This window comes from Spodoptera frugiperda, chromosome 27, assembly GCF_023101765.2.
Source record: "Spodoptera frugiperda isolate SF20-4 chromosome 27, AGI-APGP_CSIRO_Sfru_2.0, whole genome shotgun sequence".
In the NCBI taxonomy this organism is placed as follows: domain Eukaryota; kingdom Metazoa; phylum Arthropoda; class Insecta; order Lepidoptera; family Noctuidae; genus Spodoptera; species Spodoptera frugiperda.
This window is the reverse complement of record NC_064238.1, coordinates 188,690-198,237: the sequence shown is the minus strand read 5'-3', so window position 1 is coordinate 198,237 and position 9,548 is coordinate 188,690.

Below are 9,548 nucleotides of genomic sequence, written 5' to 3'. Positions count from 1 at the left end.
GGTTAAGGGTACTTTTACTTTTCTTGTCCGTCTAGAACTCCCTCTACCGGTGGCCCCAAACATTTCCGGCTTGTATATTCCTTTTTCACTCTAGTTATTCATTAATTATAGCGTGTTACTTAGATATATTTTGTATAAATTAAAAAAAACATACCATACTAAATAAAAATCATCATAAGTACCTGTATGACAATCGGAACCTTTGGTTCATAGGTTCATATGCTTCTAGTTGTCGAGAGAGAAACCTCAAGTTGAGTCAACTACGATAGTGTTCGTACTATAATTATGACAATATTAAATATTGTTCTGAGATCTCAGCCAATTAGACATAACTCAATGTTTGTAAACTTTATACTAAACAAACTCCGTAACGGAACCCGGATCAAATACATCCGGCTCACGGATGACCGGCACAGATTCCACTCAATTAACTAAATAATGTTATGGCTGTTTACAGAGACCACAAAAAAACTAAACGAATTGGTTTCGGTATCATTTTCTAATGGCCGGCAAAAACTCCTTTATGATACATTCAGTAAGTTTTTGCCAGTTTTAGAATACCCAACGGAAGTGCATTTGGTAAACCCGTTGTTTGGCCTTGATCACTTTTTGTTTACGGCACGTGGAGTTGATCATTACGTGCCTTTTTATGACATAAGTAGGTAATAATAACTAGTTTGAGGTTGTACGAATTTGCGGATCTAGGTCTCGGATCATGCATGTACCTAATTACCTGTTTACAATAGGTATGATATGTATTATGTACGGATGATGGTATTCTTTTGTTAGCTCTAAAGTAATTACATTATTAATGCTTGTTCTATCATCAACTAGATCATCATATCAGCTACTAGAGGTCCCCTACTGAACGTAGGCCTCCCCGAATGACTTTCAGACAGGCCACTAGTCGTACAACACCTATCAATTTTATTCTCGCTGTAACTCAGATAAGAAAGGAGATACTTTAATAAACAGTACATAAAATGGAATAATTAAACTGGTAAATAATACCTGTCTTAATAAACAAATAGACTAGTAAAAAACGTCACCGTTTTAAGAGGGGGAAATCATCCATTCACGTTACTGTGGATTCGTTTGGTTTCCATCAATCATATTCATTAGTATACATAGGGATTTCTAAGTACACTTTTAATATCAAAAGCAATGATATTGTAAAAAGAATGTAGATGGATTATAATTGCTTAGCAAGTGGCAATGTGGCTAATTAGCCCCATTTTACCTCAGAGTTGCGTTGCGCTGTTAACGTATTCATGTGTGCGTTAGTTTACCGTTTCTGAAGATCGAATATTATTTAGGTATTCTATCTATACCTTTTTACTTATAATATTATTGACCAAAGGTACTACAAATACGGTATGCTTAATTGCTTATGAGAATTCCGAAACTTACTAATTTACATATTAGTTTAAGAGCAGACTAAACTACTTACACATATTATGGTTTATTTAACCTCTTGTTGTGTTTGAACATTACAGTATGAAATGCATAAAAATATTTACAACTAGCTGGTGCCCGTCTTCGCCAGGTGACAACCTAAGAACAACATGACGCAGCCGGTCTTCTTCTAACTGTATCAATCGGGTGTCACTGGATTGTGTTTGCCTCAATTCTTGCACACGACTCCTTTCTTCTTCCAGGTGATTAGCAGTAATTTCCTGTTGTTCGTAGTAGCGACTGCGAGCAGCCGACAGACGCAAATCATGTTGTTCATCGCTTTCGAACATCCGGGATATTTCATGGCGATGGCGATCCGCAGACAGCCGTGAACTTCTTTCCTCATCTGTTTCTAGAGAACGTGAGATTGCACGGCGAGAACGGTCAGCTGAGAGCCGATCTTCACGCTGTGTGAATGTCTCAGACTCGCGAGATACGATATGACGCTCACGGTCAGCAGTGAGACGCTCTTCACGCTGAGTGAATGACTCGGACTCGCGAGATACGACATGACGCTCACGGTCAGCAGTGAGACGCTCTTCACGCTGAGTGAATGACTCGGACTCGCGAGATACGATATGACGCTCACGGTCAGTAGAGAGACGCTCTTCACGCTGAGTGAATGACTCGGACTCGCGAGATACGATATGACGCTCACGGTCAGCAGTGAGACGCTCTTCACGCTGAGTGAATGACTCGGACTCGCGAGATACGATATGACGCTCACGGTCAGCAGTGAGACGCTCTTCACGCTGAGTGAATGACTCGGACTCGCGAGATACGACATGACGCTCACGGTCAGCAGTGAGACGCTCTTCACGCTGAGTGAATGACTCGGACTCGCGAGATACGACATGACGCTCACGGTCAGCAGTGAGACGCTCTTCACGCTGAGTGAATGACTCGGACTCGCGAGATACGATATGACGCTCACGGTCAGCAGTGAGACGCTCTTCACGCTGAGTGAATGACTCGGACTCGCGAGATACGATATGACGCTCACGGTCAGCAGTGAGACGCTCTTCACGCTGAGTGAATGACTCGGACTCGCGAGATACGACATGACGCTCACGGTCGGCTGTAAGGCGTGCTTCATGCTGATTCATCGTTTCTGAGGCGCGTGAACCAGCTACTTGTTCTCGAACCGTAGCTAATCTTTCTTCTCTTTGCGAAGCTGTTTCCGAAGATACCAATTCAGCATAATATTCCCGCCTCGCAGCTAAACGTGCCTCATGTTCTTCCTCAGTTTCTTGAGATCTAACTTGTCTCTGGCGTTTAGAGGCTCTCGAATATTGAGAAAGACCTGATTTCTTTCGTCTAGGCATAATGATTCTTGTCACAATATTACTTGGACTAAGAACTGTAGAGTATAAGATTTTGTTGGCTGCTCCCCTGCGTTACCGGGTAGGCTACTTCCAAATTATTATACGTAAACCACAAAACAACATAAGCCCGAAGGCATCTATTCTGATGAGTTACAATAAAATGACAAAACGTCAAAATCGATAGACATTGCGATGATATTCTCACGTCTCATATGAAAAGAGTTTTATAAAAGAGTTTGAGTTATATAAAAATTATCCTTCAACGTACGTTAAGTGGTATTGTAAATTAAATCATATATGGTCGAATTTCGGCCATTTCGGCCACTAGGCGACCACTAGTTATTATGATTCTTTAAACAGGTAAATGTCACAAAACGAAGGGCAATTCACGTAAAAAGCGAAAATTAACGGAGTTTCATGGAAACTTACCCCCCCTTTTTCAGCCCCTATTAGGCATATTTTCCAAAAATCCTCATTGCATCATTCTTAATTTGTAACCAAATAGCCGAATATTAATTTTAATCGAATTAGCTTCAAAACTGACGGAGTTTCATACAAACTTACTCCTCCCCTTTTTACCCCCTTAAAGGGCGAATTTCCAAAAAAAGGATAGCCTATATGTTAGCGAGGACTAATAGCTATATAACAAAAAAAGTTTCATCAAAATCCGTCCAGTAGTTTTTGCGTGAAAAGCGAACAACAAACAGACAGACAGACAGACAAAAATTTTTTAAATCATGTTTTTCGCTTCTATTGGTTGAATAAAGATCCCCATCTTATTTTTTCTTAAATATCTGTAATGTACAGACATGGAGTTGTTATAATTTTATTATATGTATAGATTTGCAAGATATCACCTGCCAAGTTCATTGCCCATTATAATGTGATTAGAATCAAGGACGACTGACATACAGGGGGAATTACATGTTGACAAAATAAAATAATAAAACAAGACTATATAGTATACTTCCTATCTTGATAATATATGATATGTCTACTTGTCTAGTCCTTATTTGTTCAGGTATAAGTGCTATAATCAAATATTTCTTTACAATTTTATTACAATTCAATTACTTCCCTATTACTCGAGATTACATAAATAGGTAATAGGTGTACCTATGTACTTAAAACACATTTTGACATACTATGCAATCCATTCGCTAGGCATAATAATTTAGTGTTGTTTTTACGGTAATCTACGTAAGATATTTATCGTCATAGTATATTTTATTGATTATATCTTTTAATCCTATATTACAATATATTGACTCATAAATGATTCAGTTACATATTATATCTGTATGTTTAATCATCCAATCATTATAATATATTTTGATTATATGTTTAGTGATCAGTATCGTGACTTTTGATCGCAGCGTCGTTGGTTGTAGTTTGGTAGCTCGTACTACTGGCGAATGAGGGTGTTGTTCCGCCAGAGATGTGCTATGCTACGTTGCTGTGGATGGTGTTTGGCTTCCACCAATCAGCACAGGTAGAAACGGGTTCAACTAAGATACGTTTTTCAATGAAAAGATGCGTGCTATGGATGTGTGCCATGTATGCGGGCTATGGATATGTGTTATAGATGGCTTTCCTACTATTGATACATCGCATCTTCCTCGTACAGCTAGTTTGCAATGTCGCACAGCTACATAGCTTAGTATCAGTGGAAACGTTCACTTTTTTATTTTGATTACATGCCTGCAGACTTATTCTCAGTTACGATTGACTGCAATAGTCTTGGCGGCAATCTTCAGTGCAATCTCGGCTTTACCCAAACAGATTCTATTATTAGAAATAATAGTCAGGAACCATTATATAATAATATCGACTCCTCCATTGATACACTTTGTAAAAACATGCACAATACAAAATGATGACCATACAAATAACATTTAACAATATCTTAGAGAAGGAACTATTACGCAAACGGTCAAGCGGGAAACCCAATTGTCGAAAATAATTGTTTGAACAAACAAAAACCAAGCAAAGTCCGCCACCTTTTAATTTACATACGAGTACTTACATTTCCCATCGTTTACGTACGTGGTACTCTATTAGATAATCTTCTATAACATAAAAATAAGCTGTTGGGTTTTCCTTCTTAACGCTATAACTCTAGAACGCACGAACCGATTTCCACTGTTTTGCATTCGTTAGAAAAGTCTCAGGCTCCGTGAGGTTTATAGCAAAGAAAATTCATAAAAATTTGCAAGGGAAAAGCAGGAATTCAGGGAAAATCATTGGCGGCGAAACGGTGTTCGCCGGGTTTGCAAGTTACTTATACAAATGAATATAACGGCTACAAAATAATAAATTATTAACCAAGTCATCCATAACAAGCGTAGCACCTAAACTTTGGTTTTTAAATAAATAATCTCTGACACAATACATTGAATCATGAATTCGACTTAACATAACTACCTACCTAACCAACTACCGAATTTTATACAACCAATATTTTTTAATTTCTCTACAGTGAACAAATATGTCTCCAAGAGTAACTAAAATTATTGACAACATTCACTAAACGCGAGTTAAATCCGCGATGATACCGCGTCCGCGCACGTTGCTCATGAGGAAGCGTCCCTCTGTGTCTCGAAACTTGTAGAGCTTTTCTCACAACATGCACTTGAGTAAATCGTTAATTTTAGTTTGTCTCACGATAGTTACTATAAAACCATGTCTCCAACATGTTTGTGACTAGTGCCACAGACTCCCACGTAACTTTACTTATTTACAATTTCACAACTTGAGATAATTTGTCTGTATTGTTTGTACAAAGATTATAATTGTGTTTACTTTCAAATGCGCACGAGTTATTTTTATACGAGCTAATATTTGCTGTCACTGATTTAGTTGATGTAAATATTTATCATTCGTTTTTGGTATATTTTTAATTTCGTCATCTCACGTAGTATACTATCTACATATATTATATTGGCAACGCATGATGATATTCCGAAACAACAGTTATCAGACCAACAGCATAACGATGACAATCACAACCTTTTTACACGGAGAGAGTAATTCTTGTTAGTCATCAGAGCAAAGGTGCTGATAAAGAATTAGGTAGCTTGTTAAGTACAATATATGTTATGAAACAAATTATAGGTACTTGAATAAACAATATTATTATTACGTGCTTATGCACGTAAAAGAAAGAACGTAGAAAAAGCCAACCCGCAATGAGCAAACGTGGCGATTAATGCTCAAACCTCCTCCGTGCAAGAAGAGGCCTATGGTCAGCAGTGGCCTCTTATAGGCTGTTAATGTGATGTGAAATACGTAGATAGTCATGACGCGTGATTGGGCAAAAAAGTTCTACAATGAAGACCGCGTGCAAGCATGCAGCACAAGACAGATTTGCTGAAGTTAGTGCCAATATTGGTGAAAATCTTCGTCAGCCTCACAGAAAACCAGTATTAAACGACGCCTATGTTGTGTGTCGTCGTGTGAGTGAGTTTACGGAAGTGTTACTACCTCAACTCCCCAATCTCTTCTATCCCCGAATCCCCAAAACTCAAATTCTTAACCCCCAAAAGGCCGCCGACGCACTTGTAACGTCTCCAATGTTTCGAGTATCCATCAGGTGATCTGTCTGCTCGTTTCCTAGCTAATCCCATAAAACATGTCTTTTCCAATGGTGATGACCATCATGCATACATAGCATACAAGCTAATACCACCATAATTTTCGTGAATTTGTGTTCCTTACAAGAATCTAACAATAACGGTACATAGATAGCACAATATATATTCCTGGAGCCGATATTATTTTAATACTTATACATATAGAATGGTCAAACGAACAGAAGGAATCAGTTTAACAGAACACTTAATAGTTAGCTTCTCATCTTCTCTTAACTATCTAAGTACCAAAACTGAACTGCGGTAAATATCAAAGATTTGAGAACAAGGTTATCTATCGAGATATTTGAATCAATATCCGATATCATCGTCAGTGTGGTCTTGTTCTTACAAGTGATATTAGTCATCTAAGCCTGTAATAAGCCGCTGTATCAGTGCCGCTGAGATGTATTCAGCTAAAGATATCAGGAATCAAGAGATCAGGGTTTTCCTAAGGTTGTTTTTTAAGGGGGATAATCATCCAATGACTTCTCCTGTCCCGAGCGAAGCGAAAGGGGGTGACAGACTCTTACGGACTAAAAACTACCCTGTTCCCACTCTTGCTTTTTGACACGGAACCCGGTAAACCCGCTAGGTAGTCTGCCAGATTAGCGTTCTTAAATAGTAGTAAAACAAATTGGAAACATTGTATGAATCCTTATAAGTTTGAAAAGTTAAGAATTTTAACGATAGAAATTGAATGCAACAGCTTGCCCATAAAGGGTAGTGTACACTCTACACAAGAGAACTATTCAGGCGCGCACAGACGTCAGACTACTCGTGATGATCTGTTTAGGTAATGAGTCAATGTTTATGTTACCCTTGTTCATAACACCGCTTTATTATGGTATTTAAACACAGATTGTCGGTACACATTCCTATCCCGCTACACTCATTGCAATTATTATCTGTGGGCCGTGTGACGTACTTGTGACGTCATAACAATGAAAATTGTTGAGGTTATTTGAGGCTAGGAAGCCGAAATTATAGTATAGAGTCAATATTTGCCGTGTTTTTACTGTACGAGTACTGTCGCGATGATTCATCTAACTACGCCAAGTAGAACGATATCTATCGGCTTGTGTACATAAAATATGACTTTCTCTGTCACTGGAATATATAAATTTTGAGTTCCCTTTTGTGTATGCAAGAAGCAAGCCCTACGAAAGAAAATAAATTGTTTCTGGATACTGAGAAGAGTGTCCAAAAAAAACAACGCTAAATATTTTTTTTCATTTTTTTTTTTAATCTGTTTGATTTCAAAAAAATTTAAATGTTTAGCTTTTTAACTAGCGGTTAATCTAAGGTTCCAGTTTTAAAAGGTATTTCAGCTGAAGAAAAAAACTAATAAATTCTTAAGAGCTAGTAAATAATTATCGAATCATCCAATGACGACCACCTTGGATGAGGCGATAGGGACTATCAGACTCTTACTGACTAAAAACCCGCTAGGTAGTCCGCAGCTCCTCCATAGTAAAAGATACCTATAATCCTCATTGTTTAACAACAACGCCAAGCGTCCAGACTGATACCTAAGGACAGTAAGAACCCTCTCACCTCTTCTATAAAATTATCCTGCAATATTTCCAATACAATAAACGTTCCCATTTAGTTTCCATCTGTACTAGTTTTGCCTGTATCAATGGAATGCGGGCCACGGAGAGTTAACGCATTGGCATTGACCGGAAACCTCATGACACGAACCAGAAGCAGCTCGCGGCTCCAAATACAGAAGGCGAGAATAGATAATGACAACTGTTGGCACGGGCACACACTTCCCATGCGAGCTTCTTGGCAATTTGCGGGATTGTGCGAAACTGGGGAATGACCGTAAAAGGCTAAGCGTAGGTTCAGCGGCGTGGAGTGCGGGTCGGCGCGGGTCGGCGCGGGTCGCGGCGGGCGCGGGTCAATGCGTGAACCGTGGCGTACGTGATGTTATTTTTGTACTGCAGCTTCAGATTTAGTTCAATCCACCGTTATAGCTCCTAGGAGCATAAACACAAGGCTTTAATTAGGAACAGTCGAACACATGCGCGTGGGCAAACCTGGCAGATTGATGGGCGCCGAATGCCGATTGTTTTTGTATTGCGCGGAAAACCCGACATGTTTGTTTTGCAACATTCAATTTAGTGAAAATTCACTAATATCGTTGATAGACACCCATTATATCGGCCGCTGTGGCTTATTGGTTTTGTGTTCGACAAACATTCGTTTTATAAAAAGGCATACCGAGTTTATTTTAGCTCTTGGATATTTTTATCCGTACGCCAAAATAGTGAGTGGAATTTGTTAAAATGGGGGTAATTGCTCTCGGCTATAAACGATAGCCAAATAAATAATTAGGTATGAAAACAACTAACAGTTAGTTTATTTATCTGAGGTAACTAATGACTGATTCAGTGGAAACTTGAGTTAAATACATTCGATTAGCATCACTTTGAGAAGTATGTTACATCAGCACGAAATAAGTGTGTCTATGGAGTAAAAATAATTGTTAAAATAAATAGAAACATCGGGGCAGACACGCAGGAGCCCGCTGAACTAATGTTGGGATCACAAATAACCTCTCTCCCTGACCGAATTTCTCTCTCGACAGAGAACTTATTGGCAGGGAAGGTATGCAATGAAGCAAGTAAGAGCTGAGATTTAAAAAGCTAGCTAGATAGCTCTGGAGCTGCGGACTTGCCGGAGCTCCGGCTCAAAAAGCAGGAGAAGGAACGGGGTGTTTTTTAGTCAATTAGAGTCTGACACTCCCTCTCATCTCGCCCACGGCGAAAGAAGGCATTGGGTGATTTCCTCCTTAAAAAAAGCTCTCAAAATGAGGCAAAGTTTCTTAACTTCAGACAATGGTAAGTCAAAGAGACATAAAATAACAGATAGTCAGATGTGTTAGGTATATAATTTAAACTCATAAAAGTCTCTCCATAAGCCAGCATCTTCACATGTTGAGTAGGTTAAAAGTAGTAATGCTGTTTTCCACTGCAACTGTAAACGCTACCTGCGTAAGTGCGCACGTAGTACGTACCGATTCCACATGACCGCCTGCGTTAGGCGATCAGTATCACGATTTAGCCCTTTTGATTTCAAACTTTAGTTTGGTCTTTAAAGTGGTTAATACATATTATCCTTTCGTGGTTTT